The 26131-nt window shown below is 44.4% G+C and overlaps 1 protein-coding gene across 1 annotated transcript in view; it reads right to left on the reverse strand.

The window, feature by feature from the left end:
* Window positions 1–22791, reverse strand: part of LOC122562237 (alpha-N-acetylgalactosaminide alpha-2,6-sialyltransferase 2) — a 122074-nt gene extending 99283 nt beyond the window's left edge. Inside the window, exon 1 of the mRNA XM_088000711.1 lies at window positions 22649–22791. The gene's annotated coding sequence lies outside the window, so the exon portion shown is untranslated. The remainder of the gene's footprint in view (window positions 1–22648) is intronic.
* Window positions 22792–26131: the final 3340 nt, after the last annotated feature.

Consider the following 26131-nt stretch of genomic DNA (forward strand, 5'->3'; position numbering starts at 1 on the left):
TTATATTTTTGGCCAGTTTACCTTCGTACCTCATTTTTCCTCTGCGTATTTCCTTCTTAGTAATCCTCTGTTGTTCTTTAAAAGCTTCCCAGTCCTCCGTTTTCCCACTTATCTTTGCTATGTTATACTTTTTCTCTTTTAACTTTATATGTTTCTTAACTTCCCTCGTCAGCCACGGCCACCCCTGCCTCCTCCTAGGATCTTTCCTCCTTTTTGGAATGAACTGATCCTACATCTTCTGCATTATACACAGAAATATCTGCCATTGTTCCTCCACGGTCATCCCTGCTAAGGTATTGCACCATTGGACTTTGGCCAGTTCCTCCCGCATAGCTCCATAGTTCCCTTTATTCAACAGAAATATTGTCACTTCCGATTGTACCCTCTCCCTCTCAAATTGTAGATTGAAGCTTATTGTATTATGGTCATTACTTCCCAATCACTTCGAGGTCTCTGATCAATTCTAGTTCGTTGCACAATACCAGATCCAGAATTGCCTTCTCCCTGGTCAGCTCCAGCACCAGCTGTTCTAAAAACCCATCTCTGAGGCACTCCACAAAGTCTCTTTCTTGAGGTCCAATACCATCCTGATTCTCCAAGTCTACCTGCATGTTGAAATCCCCCATAACAACTGTAGTAACATCTTTGCGACAGGCCAATTTCAGCTCCTGATTCAACTTACATCCGACATCCAGACTACTGTTTGGGGGCCTGTAGATAACTCCCAAGAGGGTCTTTTTACCCTTAGAATTTCTCAGCTCCATCCATACTGACTCTACATCCCCTGATTCTAGGTCCCCCCGTGCAAGGGACTGAATATCATCCCTTACCAACATGGCCACCCCACCCCCTCTGCCCATCACTCTGTCCTTACAATGGCACATGTAGCCTTGAATATTCATTTCCCAGGCCCTGTCCACTTGAAGCCAAGTCTCAGTTATCCCCACAATATCGTATCTGCCAATTTTCAAAAGAACCTCAAGCTCTTCCATCTTATTTCTAATACTTCGTGCATTCATATATAATATTTTTAATTTGTTACTGTCCTCACCCTTCCCATCAACTCCTACTTTACTCAACCTTACAGCATGATCCCTTTCTGAGTTTTCCGCTTCATTGATACAGTTGTCTTTCTTGACTTCCCTTGTTCTAACTTTCCCTTCAATTTCCTTCTTAAACTTTGTCCCCTCCCTCCTGCTACTTAGTTTAAACGTAGCTGTGTTGCAGTAGCAAACCTGCCTGCCAGAATGCTGGTCCCTAACCTTTTAAGGTGCAAACCGTCTCTCTTGTATAATTTATGCTTACCACAAAACATAGCCCAGTGATCCAAGAATTTAAATCCTTGCTTCCTACACCAGTTCCCCAACCACACGTTCAAGTCCATTATCTCCCTGTTTCTGGCCTCACCAGCCCGGAGGAACTGGAAGCAAACCGGAAATAACCACTCTGGATGTCCTGCTTTTCAGCCTTCTTCCTAGTTCTCCGAAGTCCCGCTGTAGTATGTTCCTCCTCTTCTTCCTGACATCATTTGTGCCGACATGTACCACCACCTCTGGGCTCTTCACCTTCATCCTTGAGGATTTACTGCACTCTGTCTGTGATGTCCTTAATCCTGGCACCAGGAAGGCAACACACCATCCTTAAGTCCCGCCTGCTGCCACAAAAACCCCGGTCAGTTCCTCTCACTATGGAGTCCCCTATTACCACGGCTCTGTGCGATGTCCGTCTCTTCCGCTCTGCCTCCACGCCAATCTTTGATTGACAGACCTGACCGCCTCGTAGACTGGCAGTGTCATCTGTCTCCACTGTTTCCAAAAGATTCAACTTGTTCCTGACAGGTACTTCCCCCGGGGTCTCTTGCACCTGTCTCCTCTCTGCCTTCCTCATCGTCTGCTCTCTTCTGGTATAGTTGGTGCAATAACCTCGCTGAAGGTCTTGTCCAGAAAGATCTCGTTCTCTTGGATGAGCCTAAGGCCCTTGAGTTCTTTCATCAGCGCTGCAATATGCTCTGTCAGTAGCTGAACGTGCACACACTTTCCACACTTATACAAGCCAGACACACCAGAGTCGTTGACCTCCCACATCAAGCACGTCGCACACTGAACCAGCTTGGCAGTCATGTCTTCACCCTCTTCAACTGTGGCGTAATCACTTCACTCAACCTCCTTGTCAAAGACTCCTGAGCTAAAGCCTCACACTTCAATCCACAGGAACTTCCTTGGACCCTCTTTTTGGGGCAATTCTGTGGACTTTTAATTTAGGTTAGAGGAGGAGGGGAGGGAGGGAGGGAGGCCCTACTTTGTAGGACCTGGGGTCTAGAACACACCCACTCAAATAACAATCACTTACCTTCCTGACCGGCTTTGCGCTCAGACTTCGCAATGTTTTAGGAAGGCAGCTGAGACCCCAATGCTTTATTTTAAAAGGTAGATGTGAAGTGCGTATTCCAGATTGACATTAAGCAAAACACAATTTATTTAAACAGAGGGTGGTACGGGTATGGAATGAGCTGCCAGAGGAAGTGGTGGAGGCTGGTACAATTGCAACATTTAAGAGGCATTTGGATGGGTATATGAATAGGAAGGGTTTGGAGAGATATGGCAGTTGGGACTAGATTGGGTTGGGATATTTGGTTGGCATGGATGGGTTGAACCGAAGGGTCTGTTTCCATGCTGTACATCTCTATGACTCTATGACTATAGTTAAAAAGAGGAATTTAGAATAACAACTCTATTTGAAACTTAACAGAATAATAGATACAGTAACAATTACTAATTTCATGGTTCCAATATAGAAACACCCCATAAACACAGCTCTTGCTGAGAAGGAAAATTCAGAATCAGATTCTCACAGGTGGTTCTCCAATCCAGGAGCAAAAACAATCAAGAGAAAATTCAGAGAGAGTAGCAACCAAGAAACAAACATTCACTGAAGCTTCCATCTCTTTTGAGACCCCAATAGCTTCTGCTTAAAGCTAAAACTAAGAACTAAAAAAAAGATAAAAAGCCTGGTCAGAGAGCCGACCACACCCAGGCTGCTTCTATTGTTCCAACTTTTTAAAAAAGCCCCACAGCTTCACAAGTTTTTTTTTTAGATTCCCTACAGCGTGGAAACAGGTCCTTTTGCCAAACCAACCCTCTGAAGAGTAACCCACCCACACCCATTTATCTGACTAAAGCTTCTAAGACAATGCAAAAGTGAGGACTACAGATGCTGGAAACCAAAGTTTTGATCAGAGTGGTGCTGGAAAAGCACAGCAAGTCAGGCAGCATCCGAGGAGCAGGAAAATCAACGTTTCGGGCAAAAGCCCTTCATCAGGAATGGTCCGTTCCTGATGAAGGGCTTTTGCCTGAAACGTTGATTTCCCTGCTCCTCTGATGCTACCTGACCTACTGTGCTTTTCCAGCACCACTCTCACCTAAGACTATGGGCAATTTAGCATAACCAATTCACCTAGTTGTTTACCTTCTTAGAGAGAGACAGCTCACCACCTCTGCCTTATAACTGTTTGCCCAAAACACAAACCCAGGACAAAATAACCTCTTGAAAGCCACATCATTGTCACCGTATGGTGAACCTGACAGTGATTTTTCTGTCTGAAAGCCCTCAACTTTAAAAAAATCCTGAAAGAACTGCGGTTACTATAAATCACAAACAAAACCAGAAATTCCTGGAGAAGCTTAGCAGGCTCTGAGAAGGGTCACTCGACCCAAAATTTTAACTCTGATATCTCTCCAAAAGTGCCGCTAGACCTTTTGAACTTTTCCAGCAATTTATGATTTTGTTTGGTGATTTACAGTATCCGCAGTTCTTCCAGGATTTTTTAAAATGTTGGTGCTCGGAGGGCTTTCAGACAGGAAAATCACTGTCAGGTTATCCACACAGTGACAATGATGTGACTTTCAAGAGGTTATTGTGCCCTGGGTTTGGTTTTTGTACCAAGTAAAAACTGTGGTCTATACAATTTTGCTTCTATACACTTTCCCTCTCCCTTCACTGGCAGATTTAGTTATAAGAACAAAAGAGATGTACAGAACAGGAGCAGCCTCTTTGGCCCTCCAACCCTGTGCCAATCATCATGCCCCAACTAAGCTAAAAAAAAACACAAACCTTCTGCCCTTATTTGGTCCGTATCCCCCTATCCCCTCCCTATTCATGTGACCATCCAGATGCCTCTTAAATGTCACCTGCTTCCACCACCTCTTCAAACAGTGTGTTCCAGGCTCCTACCATTCTCCACATGAGAAACATCCCTTGTGCATCTCTCAAACTTTCCCCTCTCATCCATGAGCCTGAGCCCCCCCCCCCCCCTCCCCCATAACTGAAACTTCAACTCTGGGAAAAAGCCTCTGACTATCCACCCGATCTACGCCTCTCATAAATTGCGTAGATCTTTATCAGGTCTCCTCTCAGCTGCTGTTTTTCCAATGAAAACAATCCTAGTCATTTTAACTTTTTCTCCTAACCAATGCCCTGGAAACATCCTGGTGAATCTTCTCTGCACTCTCTCCAAAGCTTCCACATGGTGTGGCTACCAAAATGGCACACAATACTTCAAATGCAGCCTAACAAGCGTTTTATATCCCTACAACTTCTTTTGCCATGCCCTGGCCGATGAAGGCAAGATTGTCATATGCTTTCTTAAATCACCTTGGCCACCTGTTGCCACTTATGAAACTGTGGGCCTGCACACGCCCAGATTCATTTGTACGTTAATGTTCCTATGAGCTGGCATAATTCACACCTTAATTTGATCCTCAAAAATGCATCACCTCACAAATATCATGTTCAAATATTCCACCCTTGGCTTCATTTGCTAAATAATGAACAAAGCTATGACATTTCTACGCATGAGTGGCAGAGAAAAGTGAAAAGATGAACATGAGTGCAGTGCAGTATGTGTGCTGCAAGGTTCACTGCACACGCGTTATTAATAAACTAAAACATCACATAGGAGAGTTTCTCATTTTAATACAAAACTAGGTGAATATGGTTCCAAAGGAACTGGAGCTGATCTAGGAGTAGGGCCTTCAGGAAGTACATAACTGGAGTAATACTTGGAGCTTCTAATGAGCTTGCAGCATTGAGCAGAATGTTTTAAGTCAGCTTGACAATGCAATAAGCTAACGTATCATAAATTGTCAACTGGACAGCTTGTCCGTGATTCCTCGCATCGCCATGATGAAAAGCATTTTTGATGATCCCCACTGGCTTCTTTTGCCCCGCTATAGGTAGAGGAAATAGTCCCAGTTTGTTTCGAAACACAAACTCTGAGCAAACATCAGTTTCAAACTGAAATTCAGAGAAAGGGGTATATGGGAAAAGAAGAAACAGTCACTGATTTCACATGCTAGAATTGTCCAGAGCTTTCTTACAACCTTTCTTGATTGGTAACTGGTTGAAGACAAGTGATAGTTTTAAATTTCCTTTGTCCCAATCCAGTTCTGAAAGTGCTTTGACATTTTCTGTACAAAGCCGTGACAGTGAAACCGTAGCAGGTTAGTATTCAAGGGTTGTTTTTCAAGATAACTCGTTTTCAAGATTAGCACAACAGACAAAACCGTGCTATTTCCTACCAGTTCCAAGTAGAATAGTCTATTACTGTAAACCTTTGGTTATTATTCTGGTTATTTACTTGTCCTTTAGTCAGTTTACAACTAAGCTAATGGCTTCGCAGAGTGCTTTTTGCAATGCCCTTTTAAATCAAAAGCGATCACACAAATATTCTTAAGTAGTTTTCTGTCATTAAGTGGTAAATAGTGAAGAAGTTATTTTTTGCCCTTTCAATGCAAATGTACTGCTTTTACAAAGTTAGAGTGAAAGTCAGTTCAGCTGTTTGGTTAATGAGCAACTAGCAATTCATGTGCATCTTCAGTAAGTGGATCACCACACCACAGGTGAGAGACTTGGAGGGACCGAAGGTGTACACTGCAGACAGAGATCCTTTGGTTGGAGTGCCAGGCCTCTAGGAATTCTCTGGCATGTCTTTGCTTAGCCTGTCCCAGGATAGATGTATTGTCCCAGTCGAATTGGTGGTTTTTTTCATCAGTGTGTAGGGCTACGAGGGAGAGAGGGTCGTGTCTTTTTGTGGCTAGCTGTGTTCATGTATCCTGGTGGCTAACTTTCTTCCTTGTTTGTCCTACGTAATGTTTGTGGCAGTCCTTGCATGAAAAAAAAACACCATTTCGACTGGGACAACACATCTATCCTGGGACATGCTAAGCAAAGACACTCCAACAACAACGCCATAAACAAGCACACCGATCTAGATGCCATCTATCAATCCCTCAGAAAATGAACAGGAAATGACATCACCACAAACCCCAGGAACCCCATCCAGGAGAAAGATATAAATAGAAAGCAGGAGACAACAGCTTCGCTTCACTTGGAGGTCGCCACTGATGATGTTACCTAGCCAGGTAATGAAATGTCTGGATATCAAACCTACAGCTCAGCGAGCAAACCTACATCCTAAATTGAATAAGCTGCTGGAGGAAGTGGTGGAGGTAGGTACAATTACAACATTTAGAAGGCATCTGGATGGGTGCATGAATTGGAAGGGGGTTAGAGGGATATGGGCCAAGTGCTGGTAAATGGGACTAGATTGGTTTGGGATATTGGATCAGCATGGACTGGTTGGACCGAAGGGTCTGTTTCCATGCTGTACAGCTCTATGACTCTATATTATGTCAATATCTTTTAAATTGCATTGTCTTGTTCCCCACTTCATATGTAACTTCGAACATACAAGCAGAGGCAATTGTTTTGAATGTTATAATAACTTGCTGGAATACTCTGGAAATTATACTGAATGTTGTTCTTTGAAAAGTTGAGTCCCACAGCCTCCATTTTCAGAGCCTGTTCTATGAATATTTCTGCATCCTGAGCTCTAAGTCAATGACAAATAAGGGAATTGAGGTGGTCATCAAAAACGAATGACTTAGCAGAGTCACACCATTTCCCTCAGCTATCCAATTGGCTTGGAACATGCTCTCGGTGTAATTTGCACTCTTCAACAATATTCACTAAGATGGCCGATTTGCACAAGGGGGTCATGAATAGAACTAGGAGCATGATGCCCAATTCCAAAAGTGATAAACTTCGCTTCAATCTGCTGTTCCTCTGCGCGGACAGAGGAACCTAGACTTCAGTTGGAGAGTGACAGAAAGGAAATTCAGTTAGAAGCAAAAACAGAAATTGCTGGAGAAACTTAGAGTTCTGAAGAAGGCTCAAAACATTAACTCTTTGTTCTCTCCACAGAAGCTGCCAGGCTTGCTGAGTTTCTCCAGAAATATCTGATTTTGTTTCAGATTTTCAGCATCTGCAGTTCTTGGTTTTATAAGGGCGGTGGCACAGTGGTTAGCACTGCTGCCTCACAGCACCAGAGACCCAGGTTCAATTCCGGCCTCAGGCAACTGTCTGTGTGGAGTTTTCACATTCTCCCCGTGTCTGCGTGGGTTTCCTCCGGGTGCTCCAGTTTCCTCCCACAGTCCAAAGAAATGTGCAGGTTAGGTAAATTGCCTATAGTGTTAGGTGTAGGGGAATGGGTCTGAGTGGGTTGCTCTTCGGAGGGTCGGTGTGGACTTATTGGGCTGAAGGGACTGTTTCCACACTGTAAGTAATCTAATCTAATCTAAGAAAGAACAGAGTTTACCATGGAGTTTAAGTCAGCAAACATTTCCAAAGTATGGAGCAGCAGACTGTTCTAGACCTGCCAGTTTCATTTACCATTCCTGATGGAGTGCCTTCTCTTAACATGACCCTTAAATTATAATCTTGTGAGTATCAACAAATTGTCCAGTCTATCGTTTCACTCTTGACAATACATAACATTTAGAAGAAAGTGAGGACTGCAGATGCTGGAGAAGAGTGCGGCGCTGGAAAAGCACAGGTGGTCAGGCAGCACCAGAGGAGCAGGAGAAGTCTATGTTTCAGGTGTAAGCCCTACATCAGAAATGTGGAGGGGGAAGGGGGCTGAGAAGTAAATAGGAGGTTGGGGCTGGGGCTGGTGTGGGGTGGGGGGGAAGGTAGCTGGGAAGGCAACAGGTGGTTGCAGGTTGGGGTTGGGGAGGGTGGAGCGGCTAGGCAGGCAGGAAGATGGACAGGGAGGCCAGGTCAAAAAGGGTGGTGCTGAGTTGGAGGGTTGGATCTGGGATGAGGTGTGGAGGTGCGGGTGGTGGGAAGGGAGATTTGGAAACTAGTGAAAAGGATGTTGATGCCGTGTGGCTGGAGGGTCCCAAGGCGGAAGATGAGGCATTCTTCCCAAGAGCATCAGGTGGCTTGGATTTGGTGGTGCAGGCGGCCCAGGACTTGCATGTCCTTGAGAGAATGGGAGGGGGAGTTAAAGTACACTGTCAAGTTATTTACAAATGCTCTAATGTGCTTTATGTCTAGTTAAGCTACTCTACAGAGAGGTTCTTATATAGAATAGCAAAGTACCAGACCAAGCTTTTTTGGGCTACAGTACCTTTTTAAATGGAGGTGAAATGTCTTTCCACTAAATCCTCCTAAACATTGGCACTAAAATGCAGATTTCTATTCAAATGAAATCTCTCAATAGAATCAGAATCATCCTCTGAGTTACTTCCTCCTTTCTTCATATACTCTCAGCTTTTCTCTCACCAAGTCATGTTGGACTTCCCTCTTTCAAGAAGATCGAGCTTTTTCCCATTTTCCTTACTTTCTTTCCCCTTACTCTCCAATTCAAACTGTCTATTTCTATTTTCTTTTTCTATTTCTCTTTGTTTACCCTTTGTTGACTTTCATCTCCTTTTCCTGGATTCATGGTGGCTCAGTGGTTAGCACCGCTGCCTCACAGCACCAGGGTCCCAGGTTCAATTCCAGCCTCAGGTGACTGTGTGAGGAGTTTGCACATTCTTCCCGTGTCTGTGTGGGTTTCCTCTGGGTGCTCTGGTTTCCTCCCACTCTCCAAAGATGTGCGGGTCAGGTGAATTGGTCATGGTAAATTACCCATAGTGTTAGATGCATTTGTCAGAGGGAAATGGTTCTGGGTGGGTTACTCTTCGGAAGGTCAGTGTGAACTGGTTGGGCCGAAGGGCCTGTTTCCACACTGTAGGGAATCTAATCATTAAAGTTCTCTCATTTCGCTTTCTCTCATTTTTTTCCACCATGGCAAGTTCTTTCTCGTTTCTCGTTGAATCTTAACTAATTCTACCAGTAACACATCAATTTTAGGTCTCCCTCTTTATAATTTAAACTTTTAAATATTTCATCTTTGTGAGGCACTGCATCTATTTCTACTTGCAATGCCTCTCTCAGTATAGCCTCAGCCAAAGATTTCAATAATCCACTGTCAAGATTGCTCCCCCATTATTCCAGTCCATGAAATACACTTCACAATAACACTGTGTTTATGTCCAGTATTTCCATATATTTATTTCTTTAAAGAATCACTAATCACTCTTAAATTCAACGGATTTCTTTCCCTCCAATAGTATCAATTTGTGATGATCCCTGCTGATGGTATGCTGAACAAGTCAGATCCCAAAGTGAAAGTGAGGACCGCAGATGCTGGAGATCAGAGCTGAAAATGTGTTGCTGGAAAAGCGCAGCAGGTCAGGCAGCATCCAAGGAGCAGGAGAATCGACGTTTCTCCTGTTCCTTGGATGCTGCCTGACCTGCTGCACTTTTCCAGCAACATATTTTCAGCTCAGATCCCAAAGTGAAACCTGGCATGTTGGCCATGAGTTTTCTTTCTGTAATTTGGTTACAAGATGTCACCAATGTACCTTTAACTGAAGAACACATGTTTGTGACAAAAGGGAAAATAATGTCACCAATGTACCTTTAACTGAAGAACACATGTTTGTGACAAAAGAGAAAATAATATCAAATGTTTATATATTTTAAAAGATCAGATCACAACCATGTAAAAAGATTCAACATTTCCTCTCAATAACATCCTTTATACATTCAACCCCAGTGAAGTATCCTTCTGACTTCATTTTACAATTTCTCAATCAATTGACAAGGTTTCCCTTCTCAGCAACCTTCTGCACATACACAAGATGGAACATTGCGTGTAATTCTGGTCTCTTTCCTATCTGAAGGATGTTGTGAAACTTGAGAGGGTTTAGAAGAGATTTACAATGATGTTGCCAGCGTTGGAGGGTTTGAGCTATAGGGAGAGGTTGGACAGGCTGGGGCTGATTTCCCTGGAGCGGTGACCTTATAGAGGTTTATAAAATCATGAGGGGCATGGATAAGGTAAATAGACAAGGTCTTTTCCCTGGGGTGGGGGAGTCCAGAACTAGAGGGCATAGATTCAGGGTGAGAGTGGAAAGATTTAAAAGGGCTTAAGGGGCAACATTTTCACACAGAGGGTACGTGTGTGGAATGAGCTGCCAGAGGAAGTGGTGGAGGCTGGTACAATTACAGCATTTAAAAAGGCATCTGGATGGGTATATGAATAGGAAGGGTTTAGAGGGATATGGACCAAATGCTGGCACATGGGACGAGCTTAGGTTAAGATATCTGGTCAGCTTGGACGAGTTGGATAGAAGGGTCTGTTTCTGTGCTGTACATCTGTACGGCTCTATGTGACTCTCTCCATCTTTCAGAGATGATATACACTGGCTAACTCACTGTGTTTTTGGACTTTGATTACCGTATGACTATTACGGATCACTTCTGAAATGAACCTGCTTCTGGCCCCCTTTTCCATCTGCTGTAAGATTCAAATTAGTAAGCGCTTTAGCAATTAACTTCCCAGTAAGCTTAACATTTAGAGCAAATCACATGATTTACTGCAAACAACAGTTTGACTCTCTGTTCAAAATTGACTTTTTATTGCAAAAAAAAGTCACATCCACAGAACAAAAAACCAAAACAATCATTTACCTCTAGTTTAGAATCTGGGCTTCCCGAACAGTAAAAACCATAGTCCTACATCATGGTACCATTAGGCTAGAATTTTGCAAATCTAACTCTTTTATTCAAAATGGGAGACAGGAAGCAGGATCATTAGAACCAGACAGTTTGGGAGCAGGCCAATTGGCCCATCGAGTTGAGTGTGTGGCGCTGGAAAAGGGAATAAGCCCTTCATCAGGGATTCAATCCCATAGCGTCCACACTGACCCTCCAAACAGCATCCTATCGAGACCCAAGCCCCTATCCCTGTAACCCTGTATCCCCATAGCTAATCTAACTAGCCTGCACGTCGCTGAACACTACAGGTAATTTAGCATGGCCAATCGACCTAACCTGCACATCTTTGGACTATAGAGGAAACCAGAACGCCTGGAGGAAACCCATACAGACAGTCACCAAGGCTGGAATCGAACCCTGGCACTGTGAGGCAGCAGTGCTAACCACTGAGCCATCATGCTACCCCATAAAAAAGGTTAGAAATTTCCCCCAAAAGGTTGTAGAACAACAATTTTGATTTTGTTTTTCCTCAATCAACCTAGGTGGGACTTGAACCCATGACCCGCCTCAGAGGTAGGAGCACTATTACTGTGTCACAGGAAACCTGTAGAACAGGGGTCAGGAACAGGAACCATTTTGTGAACATGATACATTTAACTCAGAGTTATCTACAGAACACAACGACTAACATTAAAAACTGGACCTCCTCTATGATCTCCAATCATTACACAATAAGAAGCATATTCCAAGCTAACTTGAAAGCAACAATTATTGCATTAGAGAGTTCTTGAAGACTTAACCTTGCTTCTTGCTGTGGAGAGAGTTGAGAATTGATTGAACTAAAAATTCAAGTACCATTAATTTTCTGTTCATAACAACTTTTACTTAACTCAATGCACATATTTTCTACCTGATTTTCTTCAAACTCAAAAGATGTTAACTGTCTTCTCTAACAAACTCCTTTCTGAACATTGCAGCTTTAAATTGAGTTCATTATCCAAAGTTACAATGTTCAGAAATGTTTATTGCGTGATAACACAACTGTTCATTTTTTTTGTTGCAATGATTTCTGATTTCAATTGTTTAATAAAGATTATTGTATTTTTAAAAAAATCCAATGCCATATGAGCCAGGTATGTTTGATTTTAATGGAACAACTTGTGTGCTTTTAAGTAACTGCTAACTTTTAAGTAACTGATGACTAACTTATTTGGGATGCTGTCGTTTGATTATCAAAGTAAATATCTGTTGAAACCATTTTGTTCTTCACACTAATGAGGTTTACGGGAGAATATGGTAATGTTCCCAAATCTAGCTTTTAATTAAACAGTACTCATCAACTTTGGCTAAGATGATACTTAGGGCTGCTTTATTGATTGGTAACACTAATTTGGCAAGAGTTTTCCAGGAAATGTAACATCATATAATTTCGATTTGGAGATGCCGGTGTTGGACTGGGGTGTACAAAGTTAAAAATCACACAACACCAGGTTATAGTCGAACAGGTTTAATTGGAAGCACACTAGCTTTCAGAGCACCTGATGAAGGAGCGTCGCTCCGAAAGCTAGTGCTTCCAATTAAACCTGTTCGACTATAACCTGGTATTGTGTGATTTTTAACTTCATATAATTTCAGGTTGCTTCTATTCACACACATCATAAACACTGATACACTGCCTGAAATCAGCATTCTTGAATTTCTACAAATTTGGTTAATATCAGATATACATCATCCTATCACTGGCCTAAAACTCCTATTGAATGTTGGTAAACAGTGACTACAGTATAAGTAGGATCACTTCAACTATGGCTTAAAGGCATGAATTAGTTATGCCAGTACTAAACTCTTCCATAATATTCCCCAGTCAGAGGTATTTTAAAGCAACTACCCCTCCCTTTCGTGCTCATCTTGCTGCATTTACAACCATTACAAGTCTCCTAATCCAGTGTAACATATATAAATGATGTAATTGGATAAGTATCTGAAATAAGATCTTGTTATTTCCCTAGGAGTGATTTAATTGCTATTATCATCTTAACTATCCCACCACATTCAACCATGCACAACTGCATTGGGCTTTGTAATTCATTAACTTAACACAAGTACAAAACAGTGCATTTTTACTCAACCTTGAGTAATGACAATTCCTTTGCATGACATTCAAATTATTTTCGGTTAATATATGACCATGTCACATACCATTTATTGTGCGTGTGAGGGTTTCTCAGCTGATAAACACTGTCTTCAGTATTTCAGGTGTAGTGTATGTTAATAGCTTTATTGATGCAAATTTATTTTGTTGGATTCAGTTTTTGGCAATTGTATTGCCTAGTGTCAAAAGTCACACAATGCCAGGTTGTAGTCCAACAGGTTTATTTGAAATCACAAGTTTTCAGACCACTGCTCCTTCATTAGGCGAAATCTTCACCTCACAAAGGGGCAGTGCTCCAAAAACTTGTGATTTCTAATAAACCTGTTGGACCATAACATGGTGATGTGTGATTTTTGACCTTATTCACCCCAGTTCAACACCAGCACCATATTGTGCTGTGACATTGATAGTGTTGGTACCCATAAAATGTAAAGCTATTTCAAGCATGATTGGCTGTCAGTACTTCAGTCTGCCCAGTTGCTCCTATGTGGAAGGCTGTACGACTGAAAGGAACTGCTCCTACTGCCCCTGTGCTTTTTGAAGATTGTTTGTTCATATATTACTTTTTTTAAAAATGTGGTACTATCTTCATACACCTAGAAAATATTTCAGTCACAAATGCAAAGAATTAAATATAATACATGTAATGCATAGCTGTTTTGATCTTAAAGACTTGCATCATTTATCCTTCAAAAAGCTAAAGTTGGCCATATACTTGAATATTTTTTGTACACTTTAAAAGGGAGACCAAAGTGATATGGGGATAATTGCAGATATGTTTTTCTCAGTATCATCCTTCCATTAGCTTAACATCTCCATAGCGCAAATGTTAAAAGCGATTTTTAAAATGTTATACCCAGGCATGTGGATAAATTCGAAGTAATAAGGCAGAGTCAACATGGTTTTGTGAAAGGGAAGCCTTGTCTAGCCAACTTATTGGAATTCTTTAATCAATAACTGTGCTGTGAATAAAGGAGGAGAACCTCTGGATGTACTATACTTAGATTTTCAGGGGATATAAAACGTGCCACATCAAAAGGTTACTGCTGAAAATAAAAGCATATGGTATAGAAGGTAACATTGACATGAATAGAAGATTGATTAGATATCTGCTGGAGTTTCAAAGAGCAAGTGGCAACCTGATTGAAACATATAATGATCCTGAACTGTTTTGATAAGGTGCAGGTGGGAAGGAGGTTTCCCTTTGGAGGACAATGTCGAACCAAGAGTCACTGTTTCCAAATAAGCTGTTGCCCATTTAAGACAGGGCTCAGAGGGTCATGAATTTTTGGAAATATCTTTCTCAAAAGTTGGTGAGGGTCTTTTAAGGAGTTGCAAAGTTCTTGATAAACGAGGGTTTGAAAGTTAATTGGAAATTGGCGTGACTGTGGACAAAAGTTTTTCAAAGCGTCGAGTGGTCTAGTCCTGCTTCAAGTTTTTGTTTTATTCACGTGAAGAAGACAGAATACAGCAACAGCAGCTGCTTGCGTTTATACCGTACCTTCAACAGGGTGATTGCGGCACATCATACTAGACCCTTCTGGGACAATCCCAGGCTCCGATAATTCCTCTTAATTTTGGATTAAGACAGACCCTGAAGACACTAACTTGGAGTGTAAATGACTGACCCAACCTCTCCAAGCAAAGGAACATGATAGCATTCTCTAAATAGCCCATTTAACAAGTTTATGCCAAATTAAAACAACTGCTATGAATCGGTCTGAGCTGCTCCTTACTAGTATACTCCCCACCAAAAACAGCAATGGGATCAACTCCTCAAGTTAGCCATCCCAGAAGGAAAGTCCAGTAAAACTGGTCAATGACTCATGACTGTGAGGGCTAGCACAGTGGTTATAGTTGATCCTCTGCATTTCCTCCTCTGGATGAGCCATAATGGCTTAGCGGTTAGCGCTGCTGTCTCACAGCACCAGGGACCCGGTTCGATCCTACTATCTGTGAGGAGTTTGTACATTCTCCTTGTGTCTGTGTGGGTTTCCTCCGGGTGCTCCAATTTCCTCCCACAGTCCAAAGATGTGCAGGATAGGTGAATTGGCCACGCTAAATTGCACATTAGTGTCCAGGGATGTGCAGGCTAAACCATCGTAAATGCAGGGTTACAAGGATAGGGAAGGGGAGGGAAGCTCTTTGCAGAGTCAGTGTAGACTCAATGGGCTGAATGGCCTGCTTCCACACTGTATGGGTTCTGCGATGCAGAATTGTTTTGTGCACCTCAGTGTAGTGCTCCAGTACAACCAATACTTTCATTTCAAATACCACTGTGTTTCTCCCCCCTCTGGGATATGTAATACATTTTAAAACATATCAACGCTTATTAAAAGGAACAGGCATGGATTGTAGGAAATAGGGTAAAAATATAATCTTCAACAATCCAGTTTTATTTCAATTTATATCACAATAAACTTTATCTTGTGACAACAAATTTGAAATTTTCATGACTGTTCTCAAAACTCCTGGCATGTCCTAGCCAACAGCCTTCTGAATGTACCTACACGAAAGAAAGAAATGAAATTCAGGAAGGGAGCTCAAGGATGAAAGAAAAAAGGAAAATGTTGCCTTTTAAATGGCTACCATAACAAGAAAGAAACACTGGGTGGGGGGAGGGATTGAGAGTAAAGACAGTGACAGACATGACCAAGTGTGCATTAAAGCAAGATCAAATGCCCAAGATGGCAGAATTGAAGGAGCACAGAGATCTCAGAGGATGTTAATGAGATAGAAGATTTACGAGAATGGTTCTAGAGATGAGATACTTTTAAGTTACATGGTGAATCTGAGACTGTTCTATCCAGAAAAGAGAAATTTGAAAATATATTTGGGAGATGTGTTCAAGATAACAAAAGGATCTGACTCAATACACAGGCACTGTAAAAAGGTTAGAAACCAGGGGACACCAATTTTTTTTTCTTTTATTCATTCACAGGATGACAACATCTCTGGTTAGGCCATTCCTAATTTCCCAGAGGGCAGGTCAGATTGCTGTGGGTCTGGAGTCACATGTTGGTAAGCACAGCAGTTTAGACTGGATTCCCTACAGTGTGGAAACAGGCCCTTCGGCCCAACCAGTCCACACAGACCGTCCGAAGAGTAACCCACCCAGACCCATTTCCCTCTGACTAATGCACTGAACGCTATGGGCAATTTAGCACGGCCAGTTCACCTGACCTGCACATCTTTGGATTGTTTTCTTCCCTAAAGACATTAGTGGACTAATTTAAGATGATTGGCAAAGAAAGCATTGGTGACATTGTAGGTTTTAGTTTATTTTGTAGTAGAGTTGTTAGAGCTTGGTTGTCCTATCCTGAAGTGTATTGGTTAAACCTGTTTGCTATATGTAACATAAACACAAAAGCACAATAGATAAGCTCAGCTGGTGGTAGCTACAGTTGTTTACAAGTCATGACATGTCACATGACATGACTGCTTCCAAAAATATACTTTATTCATAAACCTTGTAAGAGAACATTACGAGAGATCTCAACTTCAAAATTCGGTAGAATGAGACTGAACTTAGATATGATAATGGTCATATTGTGAACAATTATACATTCCATACATGGCTGACAGCCTGAAGGTCAAACATTTCAAATTGAAAACTGCAGAAAATGCAAGAGAAAATGATCTTTTCTCCATACCCCATGTTGTGCTCCGAGGTGCCTCAATATAATATCACTGTGCTTAATGTTAACAATGTGCAATCCTTGCAAGGCACAGGCCTCCAGGGGACCCACCCCCTTGGTGTACAACAGCTGAAAGGTCAAAGACGGTATCCCTTCCCCATGGTGTCTCTGCAGTAGCTGGAGAAAGCTTTAACACAGCCCCCAGCAACTATTCCTGCACTTTGGAATGTGCCAGTCTATAACATTCAGACACTGGCAACTCCTTCACAGTGGAAAACCAGCGAGTCACAGAATTGGTACAGAGCAGGATTTGGCAGTTCAGCCTATCATGTCTGCACTGGCACACCAAACAGCACCCTTCCAGCTACATTTGATGTTTATCTCCGTGCATGCCCCTGGGAACAGCCCGTGTCAGGAATCAACAAAAGGAGTGAATTCAGACAATGTAAAAGATCCTTTGTTTAAAAACCCGTAGAAAACTAGTGACTGGAAACCCATCTAATCAGATGATTGTGATATTGGTCCAAGTGTATACTAGTCTCTTCTAGAGGATGAATAAGCAGCAAGAAAGCATGAATCTTGATGGCCCTCTTCCCCCACATACAAACGATGACGACAACAACCTGAACCAGGCCCATGTCACCATCAAGTACGGCAATTAGGCAATGACCGACCAATCAGATGGCACAGTGCCAAGCGGGGATGTGTGCATAAAATACGTATCAGATAATAAGTGTGGAAGCAGGCCATTCGGCCCATTGGGTCCACACCGATGCTCCAAAGAGCAATCCACCCAGCCCCCTACCGCTGTACCCTGCATTTCCCATGCTTAATCTAACCAGCTTGAAAATCCTAGGACACTATGGGCAATCTAGCACGGCCAATCCACCTAACTTACACATCTTTGAAATGTGGGAGGAAACTGATCTGGACACGGGGAAAATGTACAAACTCCACACAGACAGTCGCCCGAGGTTGAAATCGAACCCGGGTCCCCGGTGCTAAGAGACAGCAGTGCTAACCACTGAGCCATTATGGCTCATCTGGAGGAGGGAAAGACAGAAGATCAACTGTAACCAAAAGATAAATGAACACAGTCAACGGAGGTTGAGATATGTTCCATTGACCTTTGCCAAGTATCAGTATTAGCCATGTGTTCCCATACCCTGTGGTTTAATAACCATTCTGGGCTGGAAGTCCCTTTCTGATTAGCTCTCCAAACCTAGTCAATTAATTGCAATTGACCCTAGTCTTACAATTAAAATTAAAACAAACACAAGGTATTATGAAAATAAGAGCAAAATACTTTGGATGCTGGAAAACTGAAACAAACTGAATGCTGGAGAAACTCTGCAGGTCTGGCAGCATCTGTGAAAAGAGAAGCAGAGTTAATATTCCAAAACTGGTATGACTCTGTAAACAAATAGTCATACCAGACTTGAAACGTTAGCCCTGTTTCTCTCTCTGTACAGATGCTGCCAGACCTGCTAAGTTTCTCCAGCATTTTCTGTTTCTATACTAGATCATACTGCACCAGAAAGGTCTTCCTCACATTGTAAGTGGTTAGAATCTACACTGAACTGAGGGATACATGTGATTTTCAAAAAAGAATTGGATAAGGAGCTGAAGAGAAAACATTTGCAGGACTAGGGAAATGGCAGTGAACTAGAATTAGCAGATTTACTCTTTCGGAGAACTGTAACAAACAGTAGACAAAATGATCTTGTTCTGTAACCATGTCGTGTCTCGGATCAAGACCAATATCTACTTACTGAGTAGTCCTCTTTTAATAAAGCAGATTTATTTCTGTAGTAACAACACACAGCCATTTCCAAAACAGCAAATTTACATGACTCTGCAAAATTTCTGAAGTGCTTTAAATTGTTCTTGATATTTTGGCAGACTCTGGCTGAGTCCCTGCATTTAAGCCAGAAGCCAATGTTCAAGTCCCATTTGTCTCAGATGTGAGTTATAACATGTCCAGGACATGGTGATTAAAATATCTAAAAACACACTGATCTTACTAACATAACTTCAGGAACTACTTCCATAACACGGGGGCAAGATAGCCGAGTAGTTCGCATTGCTGCCTCACAGTGCCAGGGACCCAGGTCCGATTCCACCCTCGGGCGACTGTGCAAATTCCACAAAGACATTCTCCCTGTGACTGTGTGGGTTTTCTTCAGATGCTCTGGTTTCCTCCCACAGTCCAAAGATGTGCAGGCTGGGTGGATTGGCCAAGGTAAATTGCCCCCGTTAGTGTCAGGGATGTACAGGCTAAGTGGGTTAGCCATGGGAAATGTAGGGTTATAGGGTCGGGGTTGTCAGGTAGGTCAGTGTGGGCATGATGGACCAAATGGCCTACTTTCAGGCTGTACAGATTCTGTGAACAGTAGGTTTTTTTTCCGTAAAATGTAGAGCTAGCTAATCCTCCTTAACTAGGTTCATAAGCGCAGTGTTAATTCCTCACACTGCTCTTTGAAATGAACTTTACAAGCAGGAATCTGTCATGTTTTTTGGCCTTAAGTATCAGTTCCATCAAGTTTCATGGTGGGTTTTTCTCTTCAAAACCTGACGAATTTCTCACTGCGTCTTACCATCCTCATTAGCTATTTACCCAAACCCTTTTAACTATATTGTACCCTTGCTATACCCAAAAAAAGAAACCCACCACTGTCAGATACCCAGAAAATGAATCTGTATCGCCAGCATTAGCACCATCTTTGAAAGCCAATGGGGGCATCTTGACAAGCTCTGTCATTCTGGGGCTGCCCTGCACAGCTCCAGACATGGCAGAGAAAAGAAACCTGGTTTCTCAGTCAGGCTTTTGGATGACCTGGTGAACAGGGTGGTGCACTGGTGAAATATTCTCATTCCTAGGACAGCACAACATCAAATGCTGCCAGGCTGGACTGAGGGCACCACCCAGGCTGACACCGTTTCTGCCATCTGGAGGAATGCCCAACACTGTTGGAAGAAGGTCAATGATCTCCTCCACTCTGCCAGGGTAGGTGCCACCATCTTGACCCTGATACTTCTCACTCACACACTCTCTCTCTGCTACTGCACCTACCTCCCCACAAGACGCACATTCTACCACTCTCACTACTGCCTGCAACACTCTCCCACTCCCACTCCTTGGCACCACTGCCCCTTCATGCACTGTCTACTCACTTGCTCGCAACCTCCCCACCTGCACCAACAATGAATGCCTGTACCATCCACTTTCATCTCCTGAAATAGCTGCACCTCTCTCATTCCAGAAGGGAAACAGCCCACAGGAGGCAAAAGAGCCAGAACAGGTGGCGAGCTGCCTGACATTCAGCACCTCACCCCAAATGAGGAGGGGCCCTGACTGATTGCCCCAAGTGACTTAATGATTATGGCCAAGTCCCTGGCTTTGATATGTTCACTCAGCCATGATCATATTGAATAGCAGGGTAGGCTTGGTGGGCTGAATGGTCTGGCTCCTATGAATTGTTAACTTATTCCACACTGTTGTAACAAGTGGTCCTTGCTTGGTTTTGTCAAAGAGGTTTCAGACACACAATCTCAGAAGCTGCCCTTGAGTTCTGCAACAGGACCCCTGCCCAAAGGCAGCACCCCTTCAACTGAGCTGACAGTTGCTGACAATAAGGGCACTTTTCCAGACTTTGAGCCTTGTATCTATGGCTGAGGAGCAAAAGGCATAAAAAGATAAGGCAAGGCAGGGATACTGTGAGCATCCAGGTAGATTCAGAGTGAGTGAGTGAATGCTATGAGAGCAAGTGAACAGCCTGGAGCTGCAAACCTGGTCCAGTGCATGAACCGGGTGCATCCCCCTCAGCACTCAGTGTTCTTGCTGCAGCATTACAATAATGGCTGCCGATACACCCCAGCAATGAAGGGGAGAGGTATACTGAATGTGGATCAGAGAGGAGGGTTCCCACAGATTGGCATTGCAGATGGTGCGTACGGCAGTGTGCCTGGATGTCTTACAGTGGTGAATAGGTAGAGACCCTTTGTAGTCTGGAGTGAGCTGAAGTCACTGGGTATTTTTCTTTTCAAACCCAGTTTCCTAATCAACCTGTTATTGCACACCTCTGGAGCAGGGTGGGATTTGAACGCAGGTGTCTCAGTCCAGAGGCACGGACACTATCACTGAGCCACGAGAAGTTCTAATGAAGTCACTTGGTATCTGCTCTGACTTAAATGCCAAAAATGTGCAGCATTTAGTTTACTTGCAATGGATAGTGAAGATGGAAAGCTGCCTAATGAGGAGCTGCTGTTAACTGTCAATAATACCTTCAACAGGCAATTCACCCCTGCTTCCCATTTGACATAAGGGACTGGCCAATATTGGGCAGTGGTCATGTCTGTCCCTCTGAGTCAGGAGGCCCGTGTTCAAGTCCTACCTGATTAGATTAGCTTCCCTACAGTGTGGAAACAGGCCCTTCAGTCCAACCAGTCCACACCGACCCTCCGAAGAGTAACCCACCCAGATCCATTCCACTTAACTAAGGCACCTAACTCTACAGGCAATTTATAGTATGACCAATTCACCTAACCTGCACATTTTTGGACTGTGGGGGGAAACCCACGCAGACACGGGCAGAATGTGCAAACTCCACACAGACAGTTGCCCGAGACTGGAATTGAACCTGGGTCCCTGGCGCTGTGAGGCAGCAGTGCTAACCACTGTACCGCCCCGAAGGTGTGGGTAATAATGGAAAACCAGCCTCATCTCAAAGTGGATATCACTATTTGGCATCACATTAGACACAGTTACATTTCTTTCCTGAGCTTATCAAGCAAGAAGTTTACTAGCATCTCTCAATAGGGAGGAAGATTCCTGCACTGCAGGGGTAGTGTCTCTACCTGTGGGCCTGATGACCAGGTTCAAGTTCCCTATGCTCCAGCAGTGTAATAACCATGTAAAAATATCTACAATGTAAAAGGGGGATGCTATTTTCATCCAAAATAAGGAGAAATGATTTTACTTAGAGGATTGTGAACCAGGAGTCCTCTGCCACTATCTCGGAGTGTGTTTATGGGAGGGATTGATCGAGTTCTGATTCCCAGCACAGGGTTATAGGGATGGGGTGGGCAAAAGCTTTTGATGTAGGCGAAAGTGAGGACTGCAAATGCTGGAGCTCAGTCAAGATTAGTGTGGTGCTGGAAAAGCACAGCTGGTCAGGCAGCATCCGAGGAGCAGGAAAACCATCGTTTCGGGCAAAAGCCCTTCAAAGGTTTTGATATGTTCACTCAGCCATGATCATATTGAATGACAAGGTAGGCTTGGCGGGCTGAATGGCCTGGCTCCAGTCCTTATGAATTGTTAACTTACTCCAAACTGTCGCCAACACCGCTGTAACAAGTGGCCCTTTTGTCAAAAATGAGTTTTCGAACGTGATTGCAAAAAGATCTTTCCTTTAACATTTACGGAATCATCACATCGCCTCTCAACTAGTCCTTCCTGACAGAAACAAATCCACTAGCTTTTCTCCCAAGTGTCTCCAGTTTCGTGCTGACTGAAAGGGCGAGGGGGATGTGACTCTACAACATTTGTACTATTGTAGCAATGGCCTCCTCCGAGCTGTAGATCAATGCTAACAACCCTGGTGCCCTCGAGTTAACGCTATCTCCTGGAAACGTTACCCTTAAGGATCCTGCCATGTTAAACAGTGAGGGCGTGTCAGGAACGTCGGCTAGGGAAACGCTTATTGTAAAATCCATAGCTTTACTTGGAAGGAAGTGAGGCTTTCTGTTCATATGCCGAGTAACATCAAACACTGGGGTTTTCCAACGGCAGCAAGTTTAAACGTGTAACTGCTCAGTGCTATTGTCAGCAATTGGAGTAAATCGCTACATCACAGCAGAGTGCAGCAAACTTTTCCACAAGTTAGCAAATTCACCAACTCCAATCTGCATAAATCAGACATTTCTCAGCAACAGTGGGGAGAGAGGGGGAAAATAAAACCACATTACTCACAGATAGCAGCAAATCATTCTAATCCAGACAGCCTAAAGTCACATAGCTCACTGCATATGGCTGACCTCTTGTCAGTATTGGGCTTTAACTTTACATTTGCTGGAGATCCCTCCTCTTTAAATATTGGTAACGCCTCTCTTTCACAGAACAGTGCAGAGGAAATCAAACACGGTCAGATGGTGTTTTTGAAACCGTCTTTGTATCCCTTTCCCAATTGTGAGGGCACTTGTTACTGGAAAAACAACCGAGACAGGAGTTTTGGCTTTAATAATCTCTGGAGGGAACAGTTATTTAAAGAGGCAGTTGCTTATTAGCAGGGAGCTAGCTATAGTCACGTTCCAAAGTTGAACTGTTACAAAGCAACACCCATCCCCCAAACAGAATAGCACTCTGTTTAACTGTTGAAAGTTTCCTGTATGAGTTGTTTTCGTTTTTACCCTGTTTCTGTCAAATTGAAAGACCACTCGAAAAGCAATTCTTAATAAACTGAGAAAATGCGTTTTACTCATTATTATTTTCGTTTTCTCCAAGGTGTGAGAGGCACGATTCGATTGCAACTCAAAACCCACAACACAAATAATTAAGTACATTAAAACAGTAACTTTCTGCAAGTGAAGAGACGATATTTGAATGTTTTTTTTTGCCTCGGCTGGTAATGTCAGAGGGAGGGGCTTTAACAACACTACCTACGCCTTTGACCTTCTGACCTCCCCCACCGAGCTTGTCCACCATTGATATAGCACAGGGGGATGGAATACTCCCCAATTGCTTGGATGAGTGCAGCTCCAGCAACACTCAAGAAATTTGGCAACATTCCAAGACAAAGCAATCTGCTTGTTTGGCACTCCATCCGCCACTTTCACCATCAATGTGGAGTGGCAGCAGTTTGTACCATCTGCAAATAGAAACTTCAACAAGTCCCCTCTGACAGCACCTTCCACTCACCTTGTGAGTTACACCTTGAATCCTCACAGTGTGGAAGCAGGCCATTCAGCCCATTGAGTCCAAATAGCATTATACCCAGACCCCCCCCCCCCACCACCTTCTCACCTTAACACCACATTTGCCAAAGCTATTCCATCCAGCTTGGACATCCCTGGACACCATGTGCAATTTAGCACAGCCAATCCACCTAACCTGAACATCTTTGGACTGTGGGAGGAAACTGGAGCACCCGGAGGAAACCCACACAGATACAGGGAGAATGCGTAAACACCACACAGACAGTAGAGTCGCATCTAGATAGGAGAGTGAAGAAGGCATTTGGGAAGCCTGCCTTTATTGATCAGTGCACTGAGTATAGGAGTTGGGACGTCATGTTGTGGCTGTACAGGATGTAGGTTCGGAAACGCCATTAGCCATGCGGCTGATGCAGCTACCACCCCCACGCTGATTGATGTCACTTCTGCCCGCATCATGGCCACTCCCACAGCCACTTCCGGCCATCACATCATCGCCGATGCCACACGCTCAGTGACTTCCGCCACCCCTACTGCCGTGTCTGCCACCACTTCCGCCCCCACCAGCGCCACTCACCTACATTCTGCTGACACGCTCCCCACAGACCCTACTGTCACTATCCCCATCCCCCAGAACCCCGAGGGGAACACTACCCCTGCTCATGCCTCCACCCCCATTCCCCCCACCATCATACCCACTCCAGGTACTGGCTCCGACCCCACTCCCAGCTCCACATCCACACCAGATCCCAGCTCCCAGCCCTGCCGAGTTTTCACCATCCCTCCAGACCTCCCACTCACTGAGGACGAACGATCAGTCCTCAGCAAAGGACTCACCTTCATCCCCCTCCGTCCACGCATCAATGAATTTAATACACGCCGTGACATCGAACAATTCTTCCGTCGCCTTCGCTTCCGAGCTTACTTTCACAATCAGGACTCCCGCCCACCTTCCGAGGACCCCTTCGCCCACCTCCAACACACTGCATCCACCTGGACACCCCGCGCTGGCCTATTACCTGCCCTCGACCTCTTCATTTCCAACTGCCACCGGGACATTAACCGCCTCAACCTGTCGATCCCCCTCCCCCACTCCAAGCTCTCACCCTCACAACGCGCAACCCTCCAATCCCTCTGCTCTAATCCCAACCTCACCATTAAGCCAGCGGATAAAGGGGGCGCAGTGGTAGTCTGGCGCACTGACCTCTACACCGCTGAAGCCAAACGCCAACTCGAGGACACCTCTTCCTACTGCCCCCTCGACCATGACCCCACCCCCCATCACCAAACCATCATCTCCCAGACCATACAGAACCTCATCACCTCAGGAGATCTCCCACCCACACCTTCCAACCTCATATTCTGGGAACCCCGCACTGCCCGGTTCTACCTCCTTCCCAAGATCCACAAGCCTGACCACCCTGGCTGACCCATTGTCTCAGCATGCTCCTGCCCCACTGAACTCATCTCTACCTACCTCGACACTGTCCTATCCCCCCAGTCCAGGAACTCCCCACATACATTCGAAACACTACCCACGCCCTCCACCTCCTCCAAGACTTCCGTTTCCCCGGCCCCCAACGCCTCATCTTCACCATGGATATCTAATCCCTCTACACCTCCATCCGCCATGACCAGGGCCTCCAAGCCCTCCGTTTTTTTCCTCTCCAGACGTCCCCAACAGTACCTTTCCACCGACACTCTCATTCGTTTGGCCGAACTGGTCCTCACCCTTAACAATTTCTCCTTCGAATCCTCCCACTTCCTCCAGACCAAAGGGGTAGCCATGGGCACACATGTGGGCCCCAGCTATGCCTGTCTCTTTGTTGGCCACGTAGAACAGTTGATCTTCCGTAATTACACCGGCGCCACTCCCCACCTCTTCCTCCGCTACATTGATGACTGCATTGGCGCCACCTCATGCTCCCGCGAGGAGGTTGAGCAATTCATCAACTTCACCAACACAATCCACCCTGACCTTAAATTTACCTGGACCATCTCTGACACCTCCCTTCCCTTCCTGGACCTCTCCATCTCAATCAGTGACGACCGACTTGACACTGACATTTTTTACAAACCCACCGACTCCCACAGCTACCTGGATTACACCTCTTACCACCTTATCTCTTGCAAAAATGCCATCCCCTCTTCCCAATTCCTCCGCCTCCGCCGTATCTGCTCCCAGGAGGACCAGTTCCACCATAGAACACACCAGATGGCCTCCTTCTTTAGAGACCGCAATTTCCCCTCCCATGCATCTCGTCCACATCCCGCACCTCCGCCCTCAGACCCCACCCCTCCAACCGTAACAAGGACAGAACGCCCCTGGTGCTCACCTTCCACCCTACGCATAAACCAAATCATCCGCCGACATTTCCGCCACCTCCAAAAAGACCCCACCACCAGGGATATATTTCCCTCCCCACCCCTTTCCGCCTTCCGCAAAGACCGTTCCCTCCGTGACTACCTGGTCAGGTCCACGCCCCCCTATGACCCACCCTCCCATCCTGGCACTGTCCCCTGC

This window comes from Chiloscyllium plagiosum, unplaced genomic scaffold (genome assembly GCF_037043375.1).
Source record: "Chiloscyllium plagiosum isolate Xiang-an unplaced genomic scaffold, Cpla_swu_hap1 HiC_scaffold_25, whole genome shotgun sequence".
Classification (NCBI taxonomy): domain Eukaryota; kingdom Metazoa; phylum Chordata; class Chondrichthyes; order Orectolobiformes; family Hemiscylliidae; genus Chiloscyllium; species Chiloscyllium plagiosum.